This window comes from Balaenoptera ricei, chromosome 12 (assembly GCF_028023285.1).
Source record: "Balaenoptera ricei isolate mBalRic1 chromosome 12, mBalRic1.hap2, whole genome shotgun sequence".
NCBI classification, from domain to species: Eukaryota; Metazoa; Chordata; class Mammalia; order Artiodactyla; family Balaenopteridae; genus Balaenoptera; species Balaenoptera ricei.
In genome coordinates this window covers 49,119,999-49,145,543 of record NC_082650.1, presented here as the reverse complement: position 1 = coordinate 49,145,543, position 25,545 = coordinate 49,119,999, and the positions used below count along the sequence as shown (strand labels likewise).

Genomic DNA, 25,545 nt, shown 5'->3' with positions numbered 1-25,545 from the left:
TCCCGGGCGCGCTCCTGGACATGTAAGGACTTGTCAGTTCCCAGTGACCTCCCTCCTCCCCTTCCTCCCCTCCCTTCCCCGCGGAACGTAGGATTAAGAGCCTTTCGGCGAAATTTTCGGCCGAAGAAAAAGGCCCAAGAAAGTCACCACGTCAGATGTGGACTTCCAGTGTTATTCATTAACAGTTTGTGTAAGGGTTTACTATCCTAAGGCATAAAAGCAAAAGGGGGTGGGGAAAGACCGTTAGACAAAACAACTTTATCCAAAAGCGGGGGTGGGGGAGGGGGGAATAGGGGTGCAGTTGTGAAACGGAGAGCAAAAAAAGGGTGGTAACAGATGCAGCTGGCTTGGCCATTATATTGGAACCGTTGGGTTTTTGTCTCACTTGGTCACTAATATTGGGCATGACCTTGGACAAATAATTTGGTTTCTTCGGGCCTCAGTTTCCTCATCCGTGCAACGAGAGTTTCACTTGAAAATCCATTAGGGTTTCTTCCCAGCAAAAAGATTGAAGCAGTAGAAGGCAGAAACCGTGGTTTCAAGTTTGAAATATGCCACAGAATTAGGACTTTTGACAGTCATTTTCAGTCTACTCAAATTAGAGATCATTCTTTCACACGTGTATTATACAGGTGTTATTTTAATGGTTAGTAGGTTGCCGTATATTTTAAGTGGTGTGAGAGATCCTCATTTGGAACCATTGTGGTTCTTAAAGTAGGAAAATCAAAAGGCCTAGAGGGACAGATCACTGGTCAGCTGTCTATAAATCCCATAACATGCAATGCTAATAAGAGTTTATGTTCTTAGGGATTCGAGACTGATTACCACAGCAAATTAGCCTGCAGTTTTCAACCTGAGAGCATGATTGTAAACATAGGTGGCAAGATTTCTACTAATATACAGGACCTTACCTAATATTTTAAGAGGCAAAATCTAAGTTGATTTTAGTTTTAGAAAGCTATAGAAGTGACTTAAAAATAGGACTACCATACTAAATGCGTTTTCTGGTAAAATATTTTGTACAACCTGAATATCAGATGCATAGTACCAGTGATTCTCACAGTATTTCATGGCACTAGTGTGTTCTTTAAAATTTAATATTTTGGCACTTACTAAATTACATTTTTTGGGGATGGGGCCTGGACCACCCACCTCTGTCATGATTCTTAAGTAATATAAAATCGAGAATCCCTGTACTATATTATAATCAAGTACATCCATAATATTTAAATTATATTATTCCTAACTAGAAAAAGGTAAAAGTATGAGATTCACAGATTAGCTATTTCTAGAAAAGGGTTTCTTTCCTCCTACCTCTTGAATCAACTCATTTACTTTAAAAAAAGGCAGTTGCAACCATCATTCAAATCCTTCTAGAACTCCAAGGAAAGAATGTTCACTCTTGAAGAAAAACATTTGCAGCATGAAATTAGGATATTGTGTCCATTGCATGTAATCAAATTTAAGTTAATGCTCAAACTGAAAACCTGACAATACTCCCCTAATTAATCATTATCGAATGTGTTTTATAATTATATTCTCCTGAGGTAAGAAAGAGCTCTGGAGTTTTGAGTCAGAGAATGAAAAATTAAACCATCAGTTACTAGGTAAATGAGTTTGGAAAGGTAACTGTATTTTGGGGGGTTTCTTTTCTCATCTATGAAATGGATAGTAATTCCTGTTTTAACTTTTCAGGGATATTGTAAGGCTTAATCAAATGAGATAATGTATGTGAAAGTATCATAATAAACTTTGACATCCAGAAATTTAACTCATTTGAAAACAGTAAAATCATTTGGAACTGTTATCTACATACAATATGAGAAATGCCAAAATTGAACTCTATACTTAACAAACTTAAAGCATCTCTTTTTGTTATTGCTGTTAATGTTGAGTGACTATTTGCCAGGTGATTTGAGATACAGCGAGAAACAAAACAGACATGGTTCCTGCCCTGAGAGTTAATAGTCCAGCATCATAGAAATATATTTCAGTCATATCAAGTGACATTTTATCATCCCTTCTAGTTCACTAACCTATACTCACCATGTCATGCCTTTAGTAAAAGCCTGCTCAGCGTTCTGTACCAATACTGTTCAATGTCTGTTAGCAATTTGTAATCTAGAACAGAAGGCAATGGATACCATAATTATTTGGCAGATATTATAAGATGGCTTATTCAACATTTATCCAACCCCCCTTCTAGCTTGCTTTTCTGTACTTTAGAAGCTAGAAAGTTAAAAAATACTAGAGTCTTGGAATGGATGCGTGGTGTGCTGGTAAATCATTAACAATGGCTGGAGGAGGGGAAAGACCCTGATTCGTAGCATTGACCCATTTTCATGGTGTGAATACTCCCAAGCTACCAAAGGGACTTCACTGAATGGGGAGTTAGTTGGAGAAGATGCTAACAATTATATGTTGGCTTCAGCGTTTCACTACATGTAACCTAGTTTCCAGCAATCAGATGCACCCATTCAAGACATAGATCTGCCTCAGTTGCACTCAGGGAGATGGGATTTTCTGGCAGACACCGTGGTGGAGGTATGGTTCTTCCGGGTAGCTGGGGAGGAGTTCTGGCATCCATTTTGAGAGCCATAGGTGCTGACTGGCAAGCGGTGCTAGGATGGCTTTCTGCTAGAATAGCGGATGTGATGTGGGATGAAGTGTTCTTCCCGGTTTGGTTTTTCCTGGATGTTGTTTCTAGCCGTGTATTATCCAAGCCTGGTTCTCTGGTCCTCTCAGAGATCTATGAGCTAAACACTATCCTTTAATCCCTTTCTGCTTAAACTAGCTCAGTCACAGTCAGCTACACAATTTGTTGAGCCCAGAGCAAAATGAAAAATGAAAGGCCCCTGTTCAAAAAGCAGGAAAAAAGTGCCATTATATGTACTAAAATACAAAGCTTTTTCTTTCTTCCGTCATCTCTCCCTCAACTTGTCATGCTGTTTTTTAATTTGCTTTTTAATGTCATTCTAAGAAAAATTAGAATTTCAATTATTAGAATGAATTTTACCATTTGTCTTTATATTGTGCAGTGCCATTTATAAATGCAAATATAAGAACATTTAACTCATATATGGAATCACCAAAATGACACAATTCATATTTCGTAGCTTGTACATGCCACGAGGATGTATTTTGTGCTTATCAGAACAGTGTAAATGCAGCACAAAACTAACTCAGCTGTTTTTCTTTCCCTTCTTGATATGCACACATCCTACCAACCTGAGTAAGGAAGGACTGAACAGAAAGGAACTATGGGTTGCCCTGCCTTTCCCCTTCCTTCTGTGTCATCATTTTCAGTGTAAATGGTCATACAGGGAATTAACACACACAAGTAAGGCTACGATAGAGTTCTTTGGTCACTTGTATTTCTTAGGATGCCATTACCTTCTTTCTGCAGCTGAAGCAAGTTCTGGTTGAAATGGAAAGCATAGCCTCTTGGAACTGTCAGCGCCTCCACTAAATCAGTCATAGATATAACATGTTTGCCTTGTAGTCACTTTGTAACTCCCTGAGTTCCTTACGCTTAGGTTCACCAGCATCCTGTGCTTGTGAGGCATTATGCAGACTGTATGCAAACTGGGTAGTAAGCAAGAAGACAAACAGATTGCCTCCTCTGCTTGCAGGTATGATCCATTGTACCACTTCTTTTATAAAACAGACATTCAAACATAAAAGTATTAAGATTTCAGAATGGTAACTGCAGAGCATTAAAGCAAGCAGTGGGCCCTGTATGACTGCACAGTTTGCATGCCCATGAAGTTGACCCTGAGCTCAGTGTTTCTCAAGGGGGCTTCTCCTGATATTTTGGATGAAACAATTCTTTATTGTGCAGGATATTTAACATCCCTGGCCCCTGGGCACTACATGCCACTGTGATAAAAATGCCCTCATACATTTCTAAGTGCCCCCCAAAGAGGAGTTACTTCTCTCTACTGAACTCCTGTAGTGGACTCCACTGTCTGCAGCTAGGAACCATGATCATTGCAGATCCTGGAAAGGTCATGTGCAGTTTTTGCTATGGATTCTCAAGCAGAGCAAAATACAGAGTTGAGTTAAAAAGATTTCAAAATTCTCATACCTGGGAGAGCAGAATTATGGTGACCTTTTTTCCATTGTCAGAAAAATAATACCACCTACCTTGGTCATGAAACAAACATTTGGGATGAAAGTTTAAAGGGGATCAGTGGGTTTTAGGTGTCACATGCATATAAATGGTAGTTGATCTTTTCTAAGGGAAAGTTTTACCCAATCCTTCATACAGTGTCTGGCCTCTATGAAACCATGATGGTAAAGAAACTCATTTCCTCCCAGAAGGGATTTGGAAGACCTAATTAAGTATGGCAAACTCTGGAGGCAATTGCCATCAGCTCTCCTCACTCTCAAACGACTTCATGCAGGTTTCCCCCAATTTATTCATAGCAGCTGTCTGGGTATAAGGTAGACACATAAATATGTACTGCCTGAATGATAAAATATTTTTTGACTAAAAGAATGGGGTTTTATGTCTCTTTTTAAAAGAAACTAAAGGAAAGTCAAATTAATCATTGTGGTGAGAGCTGAATTTCCCTCTGTTCTTATCATTTTAACCAATTAATCTACTCAGTTACAGGGAGAAGCAAAACTTTGAAAAAACAACTCTCAACTCTTCCACTTCCATAAATTAGCAGTAATAGTTTTAAGGGAGAGACCATTGAGCCTATAAATTAAAGATGATGTTTGAGAAACAAAAAAGAAGCTTTCAGAATAAAGTAAAAAAAAAAAAAAAAAAGAATAAAGTAATATTAGAATTGATGATTGAGCTTTCCAGGACCCTCATTTAAATTACATGTCCAGAACTGATATTGGGGCATTTCTGATGGATCATGACGAGGCAGGAAGAAACCAAACACACATGGAGGAAGATTAGATTAAGTTCTCAGTTTAAATAATCAAGATTCAAAATCTCAGAAGCAGTGTGTCTGTAGAGCAGCATATCTCAGGCTGGTTTTCCCTGGCCCCAGAGTCCCCACTGCACTTACATATTCACAGCCTAAATCACATTCCAGGAGAACATCCACTAATAATTTTTGTTATTGACAGTGAACTCTCCTGGGTTTTGATCCTAATTTTACATCCCCATTCCAGGGACCAGGAAAGACTATTTACTGTCAGATGTGTAGGTCACAGACCAACACTTATATTTCCTTATTTTCTCAATAAAATGTATTTTTCCAATCTTAAAGGTTTGAAATACATAGGAAAGAAATTATGGAAAACCATAAAGAAAATATAAGACACTCAATCCCACCCAAAGGCAGTCATGATTAACATTTTAGTCCTTTTTTTCCTAGTAAATTTTTCTATAAATATATTACACAGTGGAAGTAATCCCCTGGTATTTTTCACTTTACATTGTAGCAGAAACATTTCTCATGCAAATTAGAATTTTTCTATAAATTATTCTAATGGATACATAATATGCTGTGCCGTGGACATACAACAGTTTTCCATTTTCCTACTGTTGGCCAATAACAGAATGTTTCAAATTTTACACTGTTATAAATATCCCATCGATTAGCTCCATTTTGGATCCTACTCTTAACTTTGAAGGAACTTACTTTATTGTTCATTATTTGACAAGAATATCAGTTTCCAGTACATGCCATGTTCTTTCTCTCCAAAGAAGAGAGAATTGTATGTGATATTCTTTCTGCCTGGTTTGCTCTTCCTCTCTCCACCTCTTTTTGCACAGTTAGTTCATTCTTTAAATTTCAGGTTGGGACTTTCCTGGTGGTCCAGTGGTAAAGAATCCGCCTTCCAATGCAGGGAACGTGGGTTTGATCCCTGGTTGGGGAACTATGATCCTACATGCCTCAGGGAAACTAAGCCCATGCACCACAACTACTGAACCCACGCACCTCAACTAGAGAGCCTGTGTGCTGCAAACTACAGAGCCCACGCTCTCTGGAGCCCGGGTGCCACAACTAGAGAGAAGCCTGTGTGCCACAGCAGAAAGATCCCGCATGCCGCAATGAAGAAAGATCCCGCATGCCACAAAGGCCCGATGCAGCCAAAAATAAAATAATTAATTAATTAATATTTTTTAAAAAGAGAGATCTTTTTAAAATAAATAAATAAATAAATTTCAGGTCAAAGGTCACTTCCTCAGGGAAGCCTTTCCAAGCTATATATTTGATTATGGTTCTCTGTTACACACTCTAATTGTACTATGTTTCTTTTTTTCCAGAGCACTTACCTGTGATTGCAATAATCCATTCATTTGTGTTTTATTTGATTAATTTCTCTACCTGCCTTGGACTAGAATACTGCAATCATTATCTGAATAAGCAGTGATTATAATGCTGTTATAAACACAGGCCAGTTAACGTGATCTCATTCATATCACTGACAAGATGGGTTAAAGCTTGAGGCTGAAATACAATTAGTCCAAAAATACTTATGTACCAGGTATTATGCTAGGTGCTGGGAATATAGAAGTGAGAATGACAGGCATGATTTCAGCCTTCATGCTAATAGTCTAGTGCAGGGTTTGGCAAACATTTCCTGTGAAGGGACAGATAAATTTTAGGCTTATCAGGCCATATGGTCTCTCTCACAACTACTCAACTGCCATTGAAACACAAAAGCAGTCATCAACAATACATATAGGAAAGCGTGTCTGGGTTCCAATAAAACGTTATTTAAAAAACAGGCGGGGGGACTGGGTTTGATCCATGGACTATTGTTTACTGACCCCTGGTCTAGTGGACAAGACAGCCATTAAACAGATCATTTGAGATGACAGATACTTCCAAAGAAAAGGACAGGGTGACATACAGTCACATGGCAGAGCTGTCCAACTTAGTCTAGAGAGAAGAATAAAGACTTTCTTGAAGAATATGACTTTAAGCTAATATTTAAAGAGGAAGAGGAGTTACCCGGATAAAAGTAAGGGCAACAGGCTTGATGAAGATCTAAAGCATGGAAAGAGCGAGAATAGAAATAAATTCATTCTTAAACTTGGCGATTGATACGGAGAGGGAGATGAAATTGTGTAAGGATAGAGTACAGGGTGAAAAGGCAAACTAAGAATGTTGAAAAAATTTCAGAACCTAGTACTTCCCTAGAGGAAGAGATGCCAGCAGGAAAGACTCAGAAGGAATGATCAGTGAGGTGTAGCAGTAGCAGGACATTTAAGACCTTCCATCTTGTGACCTAAATGGGAAGGAAATCCAGAAAAGAGGGGATATATGTATATGTACAGCTGATTCACTTTGCTGTGCAGTAGAAACTAACACAACATTGTAAAGCAACTATACTCCAATAAAAATTTAAAAATAAATAAAAGGTGAATAGTTTGTATAAAAAGAAAAGACCTTCCATCTTGTGTGTTGGATATGTAAGTTGGGAGATACCAGCCTAAAGGCTGGGAACCTCTGAGAACTGGTACACGTTCTGAAGGACTAGATAGATAGATATAAAAGAATAGACCTGAGGACCGACAAAGTGTGAATGGTAGGGTAGAAAATGAAGAGGTAGTGAAGGAATCAGAAATAATAGATAGGAACAAATCACTGGTATATAGTAGGTGCTCAATAATTTTTTGATAAGTGAATGGAAGGATAACAGTATAATGTAAAATCAAAGCACCCAAGAGGGAAAGGGTTTCAGTAACAGGTTGACCTACAGTTTTGCATGCTTAAAAGAGCTATTGCTCAAGGCTAGTTTCCTTGACTATCTGAGAAAGGTTGCGGGTAAGGACTCAGTTACTTTTGATTCCCTAGTGCAGTATAAGCCTGACCTCCAATTCCTTCCTCTAAGGAAAGCTGACCTGGCTCTTTTCTTCCCTGAAGATTTCAATGAGTAGGAATAGGGACCTTCCTGTGTCAGTACATGTTCAAACTAAAAATATAAAATTAGAATAGGAGCAAGATTTTTCGTAGATTGCAATGACACAAGGTCAACTGTTTTCTCTTGGTCATTTATATTAAACATGTATTTTATTACTTAATTCTAAACATTTTGTATTGCTGTTTTAACTTTTTATTAACTTCTTGTTGATATCTATAAAGTCCTGTGTTAGATGCTGTGGGTGATTCAAAAAAATGTAAGACATAGCTCTGGGCTAAAGTATTATGTAACTGACAAGTAAATTGTAAGTTTCTTGACATTAGGAATCATATTTGGCATTTCCTATTTTTCCTTGCACAGTATCAGACTTACAGTTGGTACTGCAGAAATAATTTTCCCCTGCCCTCTGCCTTGCACCATTTGGTGACCAAATGGTATCCATAATATAGCCACTTCTGTATGACTTGGACAAAACATGATGCTTTCTGAAGAAGACAATATTCTGAAGGCATCAGTAACAGTCATTTTAGCTTGTTGAAGGTTGGGGTTCTTTGTGTAAAGGTCAGCCTGTCAGTAAATAGCATGCCACCCTGTTCTTTCAAGATTATAAGAAACCTTTGTATGTGTGTTTTTATACCTAAAGAAGAAAAAAAAAAAAAAAAGGGTAGTGGGAAACTGTACCCAGTGGTCTCACCAGATGTTTTCAAACCAGAACTAGGGCAATTGAGTTGTAATTTGTTTTTAAAACATTTATTTTCAGAAATTTTTGAGAGTAGGGAGCTGAGGTTTTTCTTGCCTGAATTAGCAGGTAACTTCATTTTCCATTCGACTTTAGCAGAGAAGACCTCTCCTTAAGATGAAAATGTGAAGCAGAGGTTCTTGCCAAATCTAAAAAGTAGAGCAAAGATTAGTTTTAAGAAAACTCATAGATAAGGGGGAAGGATACCTTTTTAGAATACACAGTCCCCTGTACTAAGCATATCCAGAGCCTTTGAAGACTTAATTTACTAATGACTGTGACACGTGGCTTACGTCTTCCTCTTTACCTGCATTCCTCCCGTCATCCTGAGTGAATTCATCACTCAAGTAGACAGCTCACCCAGCACCAGCCTCAAAGTTCCTTGATGTGATCTTCAGCCACTCGCTTGTATTGCCACATCCTGGATTTGTCATACACCCAATCTGTTTCACCTCTAACCTCATAAATGCAGACTTGACTTTGTCTGGCCAGAACTTTCATCCTAGCTCTGTCACTCAGTTACTCCCAGTACAGCCATTCTCAGTTCCCTGACATCTCATTTCCAGTCCTCTTCCTCACTCCACTGCAGCCTCTCACCCTTCTCAGGTTTCTCTGACTTGGGACCTCCAGTCCATAGACTTCTCTTCTTTCTCCCTATCAGCCTTCTCCTGCCTTCACTTCTTTCATCTCCTGCTGCGTTCTATTTTAAATTACCACTCTCTTGCCAGGAACCACATCTCCTTTGCCCTGTTACCCTGATATCACTTACCTGACAAAACAACAGCTCTAACTGGGTGTCTGCTCCCAGATTGCTGAGTGCACCCAGACAGAAAAAATAACTGCTGTGCAGATTGGCATTTAACACTGTAAATTCAGGACCACCAACCTCGGCTAGATTATTCTTTATCTATACTGTTGGGAAGAGAAGGTTATCCTTATAATGTATTAATCTCTACCATCTGAACCTCATACTTCATAAGCCAAGGTATAGTGTTATAAATTCTTTGTATACCCAAAATTAGTATTAGGCTGGATCATTTCAATTATTACCCTCTCTCTGAAACTCTAACTTGGCTTTTGTACTTACTTTCCTGTTTTACTTTATGGTTTTGGGTCTAGTCCATCCAATAAGGTAAATTTCTAATGTTTTTAAAATTAATATTTGATCAAAAAGAACATGTCTTAGACATTATGGAATGAAATGATAATGGAAGGGAAATCATTCCTACACGTAATTACCCTTTTTAGAGGCCTTTGTGAATCCAAGTGGTCTCTAGTTGTTGTCACTCAGGACAGGGGTCTTAGGCTCAGCTCACTTAAGTCATTTCATTCTTGCCTTCCCCAGCTTCCCCTTTCCATCATTTCTGATCCCACAAATTTCTAAAAACACACCCTTTTTTTTCCCCAGAAGTAGCAGGGAAAGCAGTGCTATGTGTATGGGGAGCAGGGATGGGTATGTTTGTACATATAGTTCATTTACTGAATGGCAGCGTAGCATACTGGTTAAGAGTTCAGGCTCTACGGCCCAATTTCCCTAGTTACCTGCTCTGTGATTTTGGGCAAATTACTTTCTGTACCTCAGTTCTCCCATCTGTAATATACAGATGATAATACTAGTTCCTACCTCACGGTGTGATTGTGAAGATTAAATTACATATTTTAAATGAGTTAATACCTTAGAACTGGTAAGCACTCAGTAACTGTAAGCTATTATTCATAATTTAGAATAAATTATTATTATAATAATTACAGCTTCTCTATTTCCTAAAATACACTTATTCATTAAGAAGAGAATAATGATGAAAGTTAGGAGCTGTTAAAAGTCCATTGATTGGATGTAAAAAGTAGAGTTTCAGAATTGCAAAGGACCCAAGAAATTATTTAGACCATTGGTTCTTAGCCAGTAATATGCATCAGAATCCCTTATGAAATATTATAAAGTCACAGTTACCCAGGCCCTCCCTTCTCACATCTACCAAGTCAGAAATGTCCACAGGCAGTTCCAATGCATCTTCCTTGCAAGAACCACCGAACTAATTCAAGTCTTTAGATTTTATGATGAGGAAATTGAGACTTAGAATAAATAACTCGCCTAAGACCCCAAGTGTAAGTGGGACCCAGGTAATGTAGCTCCTTGGTAAGTGATCTTCCTACTCTTCTATGTTGCTTGCCAAATATTAATTTTTAAAGAAATTAATATGGGAGTTTATCCTTCTCTCAGTAATATCAGGAAGAATAATATAGGTTTTAAAAGTATAATTTATTCAACATTTAATTCAAAATAAAATTTATTTTACAATAAAAATAAATGCAGAGGACTTTTGTAGAGGACTTCATGCAGAGGACTTTTGCATATTTACAGTAGGATTTAAAGTGAATTTTGCTGTGCTTTTCATGTGGACATTAGTTTTTGCCACAATGCTTGATGCTAATTAGTACAAGGAAACACTGTGCATTTTTGCTCCTCAACCCAGCCTCACAGATTGACAGGCAAACAAAACAAATGGTTTATAGGGCAAGGTAGGTTGTAGGAATTAAATTCTTCAGAGCCCTCAATAATAAAATACGCATTTCTTATAATTAGGATTTTTTTTGTTTTGCATTAAAATTTTTTTTAAAAACCTTTGTGAAATATTCTTGGAATTTTCCAGTCTATGAACAGTCAATGTAGGAAAATCAGTGGTTATTAGGTATAGTTTTCTTATTGTAGCTTTACTGATTGGTAGATTGAAAGTCTAAAAAATATAGCAAAAATTTTTTTCTGAATTTTTCTATTTGGTATTGAGTACTATGATACTATATCTCTTAAAATATGTTTTTCTTTATCCATAATATAAAGGAATCAAAAAATACATTAGAACTTGGATGTGAACTTGTGCAAAGGTGTGAAATAAATTAAGATGACAGGGCAGAAGCAAGAAAATGGAGCTCAAATTAAATCTACCCCTCAAAGCAGGCCTGTTTATATTTTCCTATGTTTGCTATTATAAATTTATTTCCATGTATGTGTTTCTTTGCTAGAAATGATAAATAGCTGCCAGCCCAACTTCTGATTCTTAGGCAACTCCATTTTACCAACAAACCACTCATTTTGATTTGGTAAGTGCCATGAAGTCCACTATCCCAGATCCCCATCAACCTGTTTTAAACTGTTGTTGCTTCTACTATGTCTTTGCCTGATTCCATACCCTTTGCTCTACACTTCATCTCAGGTTTGACCTTTGGATCTTTTTACTTGATGCATGTGTCTGGCCTCCTGGCATTTGACTACAACCTGATCATCTTTGGTTTAGACTCACCTTCTAGTTCCAAGCTACCAAGATTTATACCCCCTGATTCCAGCAGTTCAGGAATTCCCGGCACAGCCACTGGCTGCTATCTAAAGGGGATCTACTTCAAACACTAGCCCTATATTATAAACATCCATTTTTTCATTTGTTCAACAGATTATACTCATCACTACTATGTGTAAGGCACTAGAGTAGTTTCTGGGAAATACAGAAAATTAGTTAGTAGTAGAAAGCTCCTTAATGCTCTTAAAATCTGGTAAAACAAATAATACAAGTATATAATGATAGTTTAAGATAGTATATGTTCAACTGTTATGAAGTATTTATACAAACAAGACATTAATTTTAAATAGCTTCAAATAGAAAATCCTTAACCTGGAACTAAGGGGTATGGGGTACAAGAAGACATGACCAAAAGAACCTGGGATGTGATTCATGGATTAAAAAAGATTAGGGGGCTTCCCTGGTGGCGCAGTGGTTGAGAATCTGCCTGCGAATGCAGGGGACACGGGTTCGAGCCCTGGTCTGGGAAGATCCCACATGCCGCGGAGCAACTGGGCCCGTGATCCACAACTGCTGAGCCTGCGCGTCTGGAGCCTGTGCCCCGCAACGGGAGGGACCGCGATAGTGAGAGGCCCGCGCACCGCGATGAAGAGTGGTCCCTGCACCACGATGAAGAGTGGCCCCCGCTTGCCGCAACTAGAGAAAGCCCTCGCACGAAACAAAGACCCAACACAGCTAAAATAAATAAATAAATAAATAAATAAATAAATAAATAAATAAATAATGTAGCTATTAAAAAAAAATTATAAAAAAAAAAAAAGATTAGGAACACTGACAGGTGTTTAACAAGACTTTGGAGGTAGGGTAGGGTAGACACGTGCAACAAACACATTCCAAAAAGTGGAACCAAACCAACAAGAGCAGAAAAGTTTAAGTTAAAGAAATGTTATTTGTCTAGACTGGTTGACAGTATATGTAAGGAGTGGAAGAAAGCCTAGAAAAGTTGGTTGGAACCAGATTATGGAAGGGTTTGAATACTGAGGAGTTTAGAGTTGGCAAGCATGTTTTGGGGAGTCAGAAAGTTTTGAGCAGGAAATGATGATTGGCTTGATTTAGCAGTGCTGTACAGGAAGGATTTGGTAGTGAGGAGATAGGCAGGCAGAGACTGCAGACCAGGGAATCAGGAGGCTAATACAGACAGTAATCTAAAGTAAGGAGGGCCTGGAGACGATTTCTTAAGTGCCTGTTATGAGCTGGTGCTGGTGATACAATGAGGACTGGGTCCTTTTGAGGAGGAAGTTTTTAGTCTAGCGAGATATTGATCTCTTAAAGGCTCCTAGAGGGGTCTCTATGCAAAACTTTGGGACCACTTCTGATCGTTTCCTGGTTACTAGGTTAATTAGATCGATCCTCATTTTATAATAGGATGTATTCTCTACCTTCTAAAATTACTTTTCCGTTTTATCAGTCTGCTAAGGCAAAAGTATCCCAACCACTTGCACATAAAGAAAAGCAATTTATTACATAAAACAAGATAAGACAGGAACATGACACCATACAAGGCAAAGAAGAAAATGACACGTTTTAAAGAGAGAACAGAAGATGATGAGGAGAATGAACTGGAGGTTAGATTAGGGGCAAGAAAACCAGTTAAGAGGTTGTTGTAGTAATCCACCTGCTTGATTATGAGGGTCTGAACTAAGTATGAAAGAAGAGGAGTCCTTGGTGGCTACTTCCACCATAATCCTTTCTGTCACTGCCCTGGTACAACTCGGGGGTGGGTAAAGGACTCTCAGAATTGATCTTGAACAGAGGGACTCAAGAACACAAGAAACACTTGTTCACTTCTGCAGACTTAGAGGTAAGGCTCCTACTGTCAAGCAGTCTCTCTTCTTGTTCCTTTCTTATTTGGAACATGGTTTACCAGCCTTCACATTGATTCTGTGAACTCCCTGATAAATTCTTGTTTTGCTTTAGTTAGCCCAAGTTGGTTCCTAGGGCTTACAATAAAAAACCTCTAATTGACACTGTATGTGATTTTTGAGGCACCTGTGGATAACCAGGTGGAGACTGTTAGAAATATGAAACTAGAATAGTGGTTCTCAAAGTGATGCATGAGCATTACCTGAGAACTTGTTAGAAATGTAAGTTCTCAGGCCTCGCCCCAGACTAACTGAATATGAAACTTGAGGAGTGGGGCCCTAGCAATCTGAATATCAGTAAGCCCTCTGGGTGATTCTAATGCACACTATAGTTTGAGAACCAATTGAACTAGAGCTTAGAAGGGAGATTGGGGGGTGGAGATAAAGATGTGTGAGTCAAATGAATGACAGTTGCTGTTAGGGGGAATGAATAACCTCCCAGAAGAGTGGAAGAGAGAAGATAAGCCCCTGAAGTAGATGAAATAATCAAAGAAATTGAGACTAGTGCTGTACAGTCAAGGAGGGGGAAATTTAACAGAGGTGTCAGGTGATCTACAGTGTCAGGTGCTATACAGAGGCCAAGGTGGATGAGAGAGCCAAGCGATAGGACTGACCATTAAGAGGTTTTTGGTGTCAATTAAGAGAGAATTGGTACAGATAATGAAAATAAGTGGTGAGAGAACAAAGGCAAAAAAAAAAAACAAAGGATACTTTTTTGCAGTAGGTTGGGAGTGCAAGAAAGAAAGTTGGGGCAGATGTCTCAGTTTTTACTGCATAATAAACACTCAAACACAATGGCTTAAGACAGTAATTATTATTATAGCTCAAGTGTCTGAAGGTTGGCTGATCTCAGCTGGGCTTGCTCATATATCTGAAAGCCTAATGTGGGCTTTCCTCTAGGCTGGGTTCTGTTTCACAGATCTGTCATCCTCCTGGGACTCTTTGGCTTGCCCTGAGCATGCCTTTCTCATGGAGACGGAAGAAGAGTTTGGTTTTGGTTTTGGTTTTTTTTTCATTGCAGCATTTTTTTAATTGAAGTTAGTTGGTGTACAATATTATATGTAAGTTACATGTGAACATTATAGTGATTCACATTTTTTAAAGGCTATACTCCATTTATAGTTATTATACAGTATTGGCTATTTTCCCTGTGTTGTACAGTATATTCTTGTAGCTTATTTTATACATAATAGTTTGTACCTCTTAATCCCCAACCCCTATATTGTCCCTCCCCCTTCCCTCTCCCCACTGGTAACCACTAGTTTGTTCTCTGTATCTGTCAGCCTGCTTTTTTTTTAAAACTATGTTCACTAGTTTGTTGTATTTTTTAGATTCCACATATAAGAGATATACAGTATCTGTCTTTCTCTGACGTTTCATTTGGCATAATGCTAAAGTCCATCCATGTTGCTGCAAATGGCAAAATTTCATTCTTTTTTATGGCTGAGTAGTATTCCATTGGATGTATATACCACATCTTCTTTATCCATTCATTTGTTGATGGACACTTAGGTTGCTCCCATATCTTGGCAATTGTAAATAATGCTGCTGTGAACATTGGGGTACATGTATCTTTTCGAATTAGTGTTTTTGTTTTTTTCAGATGTTTTTGTTTTTTTCTTATCTGGAAGAAGAGCTTTAAGAGGGCAAGCAGAAACGTACAAGGCTTCTTGAGGCCTAGACTCCAAACTGGCACACTGGCACTTCTGCCTCATATTGGACAGAGCAGGTTGTGTGACCAAGCCCAGATTCAAGGGGGCGGGAGATAGAATTCACCTTTTAGAGAAACTGCAAAGTGACATGGCAAAGGGCATGAGTTCACACAGGGGTGGAGAATTGGGACCATTAATACCATGGTAGGAATGACCAGAGCATGCTTGAAAGTAGAAAGGAAGGGATATGTAGGATAAAGAAGAAAGTGAAGTAAGGAGGAAAGATCAATACCATAGGTCAGAGAATTAACCTTTGAAAAAAGGAAGGGTACTTCTGGGAATGGAAAGAGGGGAATTCGGTTGAATTAGATTTAACAAATTAAAATACAGGATGCCCAGTAAAATTTTAACTTCAGGTAAACAATGAATAACTTCTGAGTATTAAGTATGTTCTATGCAATATTTGGTAGGCTCTCGGTACACAGTTTGCTATTTTTATCAGTTTAAATACCATTTAAATATTTCTATAATGCAGTACTTGGGACACATTTATCCTAAAGTATGTTTCCTTATTTATTTGAAATTCAAATATCACCAGGCAACCTGTATTTTGACAACCCTACTTTGGATGCATTTTAAACAGAGCCATGGTAAGGTCATCTACAAAGGGCTACACGGGTGCGTTTGGGGACTTAATCCTGGGAGACGTTTGGAACAGCCGCCGTGGGTGCTGTGCAGTGTCAGCGGAAGGACTGCCGATCGGTAGTGAGGCCCACTTACCAACAGGCAGCATGACTTTTTCTTGGGTCAGCAGTAATGCTTGACTGCTGGTAGGCAGTGGTAGGAACAGAGGCAGCCAGTGCAGGCCACCACCTTGGTCTGACTGCGTAGGAGACGCCTGGGGAGGAGTTTGGGGCATAGTTGAAATGACTAGGGGCCCAGACGGTACACGGAAGCAGGTGAAACCAGAAGGTGAATTGGGAGGCAGAAGATGAACAATTATTCGTTTTCATTGGAAGAGGTGGAAGTTCACAGAGAAGAAACAGAATTTACAGTCTTGGAAGAATAGTTCTGTGATAGTGGGGTTAAAAATCCAATTTCATGAGACAGAACTGGAGCTAAATTTAAAGCAAGAGCCCTGGAGACAAGGTACCTAGTTTTGCATTATAGCTATGTGATCTTGGTCAAATAATTAGATTTCTGTATGACTTACATTTTTTTTTTTTTTTTGGTAAAACATGAATAATAATGGTTCTTACCTCATAGAGTTACTGTGAGGATTAAGTGAAATAAACTATATGAAGTACCTAGAACAGTATGTCTGGTGTTTACTATGTTTTATTATTTTAAATACCACTTACATGTATCTATAATCAATAAATGTGAATACTTTAGAGAATATTATTTGAAAGACAGTGGCAAGTATACATTGTGTGTTCTGCCTTAGCTAACAAATGCTGTGTCTGGAAAATACCTACACAATTAGCTACCTGTTGAAGTTGGAACTCATGCAGCCTTTACCACTTAAGGTTTTCTTTACTGTTACTACAAGAAAATAATTATCATGCTCAAGTCATATCTGTCTCCTCATTTCCCCCTAGGTGAACATGCTTTGGGATTTTCATAGTTTGAGTGATTCCTCTGGGCTCTACCACCCAGCAAGTTAAAGAGGACAAGATTCCTTCCTGGGGATTGTGGTTCTGGGAACGTGAGCAGCTTGTTTTCATGAGAGCTGCACCCTGACGGGGCCTACTGTTAGGAGCTGTTGTGTGGGTGGCTGTGTTGTTTTTAGTTGTTTCTTCCATCCTACACTGTTGTTTGTATATAAAGATTTTTGAAAAGTGAATGTTTTACGGGGCTGTTTTGCTTATACAAAGAAAATTAAAACAATTTCAAAGTAATTACTTGTGTTTTATATTTTTCTCTTTTAAAATAAATGAAAGTATTAATTCATATTGCCTGGAAAGAAAATGAAGACCAAAGAAATGGCTACACTCTTAATGTTTTAAAATAGGGTAATGTTATTATTCTCTGTTTGAATGGAGCCTTCTAAGGAATGACCACAGTCTCATACACATTCGACTTAAATGCATTCTTTATCTTTAAAAGGAAGCGGAATAGGATCATTGAATAAATCACATGTGTTCACAGCCTTGTCTGATGAAATCATATACTACACAAACACATTATCCTCTAGTCAGGAGGGTAAGGGGACATTTGAAGCGGGGCTTGCCCTGGCGGAAACCTTTTTTTGTTTAAAAAATAGTGCAGTGAAAGACCACACAGTAGATGATAACAGAAAATATCTTTCATGCCTTCCTCTACCTTTATACTTTCTCATTCTCCTTTGTTCTCTAAGGACATCTGTTGTAATGATTATTCGGTATAACTCATAGGTACGTAGCAGAAGGCATATCATATTTCATTTATTATTTTATTTATTATAATTATTGCTCTCTTTTACATCATGACATTGTAGGTTTTTAAAATATTTTGTTTATAAAAGATACTAAAGATGTTATAGGAAATTTATTAGTTGGCTGTAAATATCTAAAGAGTAAATGTTTTAACTCTGAATTTAATAAAATTATATTTTAGGAAGTCTAGTAGACTTTTATCAAGCTAAATCTTAAAGAGATAAATATACTGAAAGATGAATTTCATTTTCCTTTTTTACATCAATTGCAATGTTTTGTTTTTTTTACTTAGGCATTTGAAAGATTCGTAATTATAAACAACATTGATAGGAGATTTTGGAGGCTTTAAAATAGGTCCATTATTTCAAATGTTTTCAACATTTTGATAGCTGATTTGCTGTATCTATATTATGGATGCAATTCAAAATTCAAGTTTTTACGTCTTATTAGGTGTTCTTATATTGCCTCCCAGTTTTGCCCTAGGTTGATCCCCTGAGGATTTTTGAAATTTATGTTTGAAAGGGTTTTTTTTTAATGAAATGCAGTATTTTTATTTGAAAGAATTTCAAATAAATGTTATTTTTATTACGAAAAATGTCAAACATACACAAAAGTAGAGCAAATAGTATGACAAACCCCCAAGTTATGTCTGAACTTTAAGTGATATGTTAGTACCGGTACTACACTACATTTGTTAATGCAGCATGTTCAGGGACTCAAGAAATGCTTGTGGCTTACTGCACACTTGAAAGAAGTTGTATAAATCAAATTTTTACAAATATTCAGTCATTTCCCAATCTATAACAGATTGTATTTCAAATGTTTGTTGGTCGTTAGCCAATTTTTGGACCTACAAATGTGTTTCTCATAGAAACAATCTTGAAATGGCTATTAGCTTTTCGGGCTAGCTCTCAGTAATTTATCTAATTCACAGTTAAGGGAACCCAAACACCATTTTTAACATTTCAGTGAGAAAATGCTTCCTTTGAAGCATTTGAAGTCCTAGGGAACAGCACCACCCATCTTCCCTTCCACTAAGTATGGGAGATACGGGAGCAGAGTCAGAAGACTGTAATGAAGATTCACATCCATGATGCGTCTTCAACAAAAGTAGCAGGAACTCAGAGAGGACAGTAGGAGTGTGGGGATGGGAGTGCACTCTGTACATTCCATTCTGAAATGATTTACTATTTCCTCTGACAGTGGAGTTTGTTTGTATCCTTTTTTTTTTTAAAAGGACTTTTTATTAAAAAAAAAAAACACCTTCACAAATACTCTGTTGTATCCAAAGTTTTCATTTTACAGACTTTTTTAAAAGCAGGCTTCTGGTTATTTTCTTCTTTGAGTAAGTTTCTGACACAGGGGGAAATTATTTTCACTGGCTGAGATATGCCCAAGACAACAGGAAAAGATTCCTGACTAGTAAAACGTAAAATTGGAATATAAACATAGGTCCTATTCTGCAAATAAGTCAGGTTGTTGGAATAATGTATATAGTGAACTTACAAGTAGTATTAACCTTTTAGAGTATCTGGGAATGACAAATGAAAGCACACTTTTGTCATGCTAACCTATACGCTCATTCTTCCAAATTGACCTTACATTCCTACTCTTCCAGGCTCTTATCCTGGCAGCTATTATAGGCTCCAGTCTTACCTCCTCTGTAGGGAACGTGTATGCTTGTGAGTGACTTGACAGCAGGCCCCCAATGCTAGCTAGCCTCATTTTCCAGAGGTAGTAATGCCAGTACCCTTATATACAAAGAAAATCAAACATCCTTTGTGATGAGTCCACTGAAGGTCCCACAGCATGATGTGCTACAGCTTCACTCCGACCCACGCTCCCAGAAGATAAAGAGGGTCCTGCTGTGTGTCGAGTACTGAGCTAACAAGGTGCTTTACATATGTTACTGTATTAGTCCTCATAGTAACTCTGAGGGATGGGGGTGCTGTCCTCATTTTACAGATGAGGAAAATTTCCAAGAACTAGTTAGCAGTGGAGTTAGTGAGTGGCTGGATTCAAACTGGGTTCAAACCACTATGAGGGGAATGAACCCACATATCCCTCATTTGAACTTGCCCACCAAACCAGCTAAGGGAAGAAAACCAAAAAGCCTTCTCTGAGTTAGCTTTACACTTACCAGCAACTCTTAGAACTGTGGTTCCTCTGCCTGGGGGACCTGGGCCCTGCAGCTCCAAGAGCTAGCTCATATCCTCAAGATCCCCCCAAATCCAGGGTAAGCATGTCTCATCTCAGCCCTTCTGAAGTCTCAGGTAAATGCCTTGCCATTATCACTAGGCTCCTGCAGCTAGAAACCCAGTCATCCCTAACCCAGATTAGGAAACTCTGGAGCTTGATATTAAGGCACTGCTCCGGAAGAACCCTTCCACTGGAGTGCCTCCCTGCCTACTGACGGTGCTGAGAGTGCCAGAGGAGAGGCTCCCCTGCCAACCAGCGTAACGCGGGAAAATCTGCGTGAAGATAGCAGTCAAGAGGAAAAGAAATAAAATTCAAGGAACTGGAGTTGTCAGGTGATCCTACAAAGGAGCCTCTAGGCCCACAGACGTTTCGTCTGCATTAGTAACTTCTCCAGTAACTTCAAAGATAGCTACTTCTAGATCTCTGAATTCCTAACCACTGATGGAGAGTCCAAATTTAAGATATCAGGCTCAGAAACTCCCAGAAATAGCCTAGGGCAGTCTCAAAATATGTTCCTGGGAACTTGTTAAAAATGCAAATTAATGAGCCATCTCAGACTTACTGAATCAAAAGTGGGGTCCAGGAATCTGTGTTTTAACAAGCCCTCCAGGTGATCCTGGTATTCACTAAGGTTTGAAAACCACTGGCCTAGGAAGATGAAGGATGATCCCAGGTTCTCCACATTAACCTAGAATTAATCTGCAACAGCTACCTGAGGTTAGATTCTACCCTCCCACCTTCCACCCACCTCTAACCAGTGCTGTGGTTAGAGTCGGGTGACTCCCTCAACCAAGACTAACTGCCTAGTTGCTCATTTTTTCCCTTGAAAACTCCAAGGAAAATTTTGGGTAGACAGCAGATGACTGAATTGAAATTTTAAAACTCATTGTTTATGATAGGGGAATTGGAAATAATTTAAATGTCTATTAATAGGGATTTGATTAAAAACAAATTCTATGAGGGTTGGGACCAATGCTGACCAACACTACGTTCACTATATCCTCATTGCCTAATACAGCATAAGTATTCAATATTCATTAATTGAATGAATAAGTGAATATATATTCATATACCTTCAAATTCTGAAGTACAATGCAGCCTTTAAAAAAGTTTTCTAATTGCAATCTCATTCCCACATATTTACCCAAAAACCTGAAAGCCAGTGTTTATAGCAACTTTATAATTGCCAAAAACTGGAAACAACCCAAATGTCCTTCACCTGGTGAATGGATCAGGCGGGGACTGCATTTGGGGAAGTAGTTGAGGGCACCTCATTTTACATGTTATTGTTTTAACGATAAGAATTTATTTGTGTATTATATAATTAAGAAATAAACAACATTTTATAGACTGGCAGGATAAACACCCAAAATGTCAATAGAAGTTATCTCTGGTTGGTGGGATGACAAGTGATTTTTTTTTTATAGAAAAATTTTATTTTATAGAAAAATTAATTTCTAATTTTTCTATATAAACAGGTTATGCTTTTATAACTAGAATAAAAAACGAGTTATTTTAAAAACGGGGAGTGGGAAACCCAGGAAGCATGACACATGAAAAATTTATACAAATTAGAAACGTGGGGGACTTCCCTGGCAGTCCAGCAGTGAAGACGCCGCACTTCCATTGCAAGGGGCATGGGTTCCTGCTCAGGGAACTAGATCCCTCATGCCACACGGTGTGGCCCAAAACGAAAAAAGAAAAGAGAAAGTTATAAAAGTAGCCAAAACAAAGTTTCACTGGAAAAAGAATTTGTATACTCCCTCCTCAAGTTTAATGTCCATACAAATTACCTGGAGTACTTGTTAAGATGCAGATTCTGATTCCAAGGATTTGAATTTCTAACAAGCTCCTGGTCCACAGAGCACTTGAACAACAGGCTGTAACACTGTTGTCAAAAGAACAGGCACTAACTAGCCACATATGCACTTGAAATGTGACTAGTCCAAATTGAGGTGTACAGGTGTAAAATACACACTGGATTTTGAAGACTTAACACACACACCAAAAATTGAAACAATATTTTTGGACATATGGCGTTAAATAATATATTAAAATTAATTTAAGCCTGTTTCTTTTCATTGTTTTAATATGGCTACCAGAATATTTTAAATTACATTTGTGGTTTGTATTTTTTGGCTTGTATTTTATTTTTATTGGACAGCACTGATCTAGAATAACTATTAACAGGATTTTACTTCACTCTGGGTCTTAAATCACTAAAATAATGCAGGAAAAGGATTAACACCTCATTAATGACCAAATTGGCAACTTCTGTATATTATTCATTAAGTAAACATCCTTAGGATTTCTTAAAATCTATAGGTAGAGGTTGAGACAAATAGAAATCATAGAACTTTAGATCAGAAGAGAAACTTTAAGGTCATCAAGTTCACACACCTTGTCTTATGGAATTATTTATCAATTTGACAAAGATGTATTCGGTACTTAATATCTGTAAGTACTGAATAGGTACTTACGTGATGGGCAAGTAAGTAAGGTGAGCGCCTACCCTGGAGAAGCTGAGAATGATGGTAGTGGTCTGTAACGGCACCCCACGAGGCTTGGGGACAGAGTGCTCTCAGACACGGAGGCAGAGGCCAGCACAGACTCCCATTTTCCTGAGGAAGATCTAACAAGCTCCAAACAAAGGGCTTACTTGGGCTGGCTCTGAGTTTCCCCAGGTTTTATAGCTTCTGTTTGATATCAATGGTGCACATAAGGCTTTAGGATTAGATGTGTATTTAAACAATCAACATAAGGCATGCTCTCTCCTCTTTCACACAAAATAGATGCGCTATTGTCAGAAAGCAAGGAAATTTAAACCTGAGAAACTTTGGAAGTTTGAACATGGTTGATGGAAGCAGAATGAAATTTGGAGTGTAGCACAGCCAACCTTCAATTATATGTGCAAATGAGGGGCAAGAATTGCTGAGATGATTAAAAGCTATGAATAAAAGAAGATGCTCAGTTCAGCAATTATTTTTTAAAACTTATTTATGAGGAATATTTTATATCAGGGGCATTATGACTGAAATTTTTTCTTATTTGTTACATTTCCTTTCTGTGAAGGAATGAAAAGACAAATTTAGGATAAATAATAAAGCATTTCAGTGAGCTATAAAAATTCTTGTTACTTCAAGTGGTAACATGGGCTGAAAATATGAATAGCCCTTTACAATTTTTTTACGTTAATATCTGGGTCCCTCCCCCCCATAATATTTCAAGCATTAATAATGTAGTGCTTCTTTAAATCAGGTTGCTTTGGTATGCATTCTTAACCTATAGAGAAGCAGCTTCAGCGGACAAGCTTCCCTCAGTACATCCACAGACCCAAAGGCCCTCGTGATCATGGGTTGGATCTAATCTGAACATTTGTATTACTCATTTTCAACCAATATTCTTAAAACTGCCCATCTGGAAAAAGTCAAACCTACCTGAGAATGGCTGGACAGCCCTTACCCAAGAGTGAAAAACTGCCTAAAGCCATTCAAAACCAAAACTTGAACTAAGCAGAATAAATAGTTCTGCCTAGGAATTGTAACTACATTCCCCTTTCTTTGAGAGTAATTGGAGAGACTTCGCCTGGTGGCGAAGTGGTTAAGAATCCACCTGCCAACGCAGGGGACACAGGTTTGAGCCCTGGTGCAGGAAGATCCCACATGCCAGGGAGCAGCTAAGCCTGTGCACCACAACTACTGAGCCTGCTCTCTAGAGCCTGTGAGCCACAACTACTCAGCCCGCATGCCACAATTGCTGAAGCCTGTGTGCCTAGAGCCCGAGCTCCGCAGCAAGAGAAGTCACCGCAATGAGAAGCCTGCGCACCGCAATGAAGAGTAGCCCCCGCTCTCAGCAACTAGAGAAAGCCGGCAAGAGAAGTCACCGCAATGAGAAGCCTGCGCACCGCAATGAAGAGTAGCCCCCGCTCTCAGCAACTAGAGAAAGCCGGCGCGCAGCAACGAAGACCCAACGCAGCCAAAAATTTAAAAAACAAAAGAGTAATTGGAACAGCATATTTAGAACCCAGAATGTTTGCTTAAGAACCAGCAAGTTAATTTGGTTAACTTTGCCTCATTCACACCAAAAGGTAGAGTGTATTGAGTCTTCAGTTGGCTTTAAATATTCCTAATGATTTTTAAAAAATCTTATTCCCAAACATGAGCAGCAATTATTATAGGAAGTGGCCTAATCTTCTTAAATAATAATCTGCCATCCCCCCACATACAAAAGGAAAACCCATTACGACATCATTTAAAAATGTATCTGTTGGGGCTTCCCTGGTGGTGCAGTGGTTGAGAATCTGCCTGCTAATGCAGGGGACACGGGTTCGAGCCCTGGTCTGGGAAGATCCCACATGCCGCGGAGCAACTAGGCCCGTGAGGCACAACTACTGAGCCTGCGCGTCTGGAGCCTGTGCTCCGCAACAAGAGAGGCCACAATAGTGAGGGGCCCGCGCACCGCGATGAAGAGTGGCCCCCGCTTGCCGCACCTAGAGGAAGCCCTAGCACAGAAACGAAGACCCAACATAGCAATCAATCAATAAATAAATCTTTAAAAATTAAAAAATGTATCTGTTGTAAAGACACCTATTCTTTGGATCAACATGCTGGGGGTGCAGGAGGTACCCATCTTGGAATATCGACACGTAGAGATCCCGAATTAGGGGCATTTGGGATGATGAGACATTTACAAAAGGTTTAGATTCTGGAAAAATATATACATGTAAGTGTAGTCCAATAATGTGGTAATTTAGGTATGAATTCTTTTTTTCTCAAATACAGAGTTTTAGGAGAAGATGTTTTAGAAGAACCAACACACTGCTCATGTCTTGTATAATACCAAGCTTGCTTTGCTATTTTCCTGAGTTGCGTCAATAGAAGAAATATAAAATGATAATTAGTCTCCTTGCCACGTCATCAGAGGTTTTATAAATTTATAATTTTGGCATGTTTATGACACAACTTTCACCCTTATTTATTTCAGATGATTTTATTAGCTGGTATCTTCAGGCTATGAAAAAACACTCACTTATCTTTTCTAAGCTTTCCATGTCAGTTGGTCATTAGAAAATTCATGGTCTTTTTGGAAAAAATTCTAACATTCCAGCCTCTTAAATAAGTATTTTTTCCCTCTATGACATTAATTTCTTCCTTTAAGTTTTTACTTCAGCTATAATTTTAGAGTACAGGTAAATGGGAAATACACATAATAATAACTGCATTTAAATTTATAATGTGCTGAATCTCTTTTGAAGGTAGTCTTGTAATAAAGAAGGAATTCAAAACAGAGAACCTCAATCTAGTTTCTGTGAAAACATAAGAAAGCTACAAATCTGCCAACCTTTCATTCACATTGAGCTATACATTTCCTAGGCACATCTACCCTTACTAGCAGGCAGAATTTTCTTTCTCTCTCCAGAATAGAATATGGATAATAAAGATAGATAGACATTGGTAATTACTTGGCTTCAAAATTATGCTTTCT

General features: G+C 38.4%; 1 long non-coding RNA gene and 1 pseudogene across 1 annotated transcript; one reads left to right on the top strand and one right to left on the bottom strand.

Moving 5' to 3' along the window:
* Positions 1-8,207: 8,207 nt before the first annotated feature.
* LOC132376087 (uncharacterized) lies at positions 8,208-9,012 on the bottom strand (annotated as a pseudogene).
* Positions 9,013-12,151: 3,139 nt separating this feature from the next.
* LOC132375980 (uncharacterized) lies at positions 12,152-17,346 on the top strand. The gene is made up of 2 exons (XR_009506180.1): positions 12,152-16,594; positions 17,047-17,346. It is a non-coding gene; the product is annotated as an uncharacterized LOC132375980 (long non-coding RNA).
* The last annotated feature ends 8,199 nt before the right edge of the window (positions 17,347-25,545 follow it).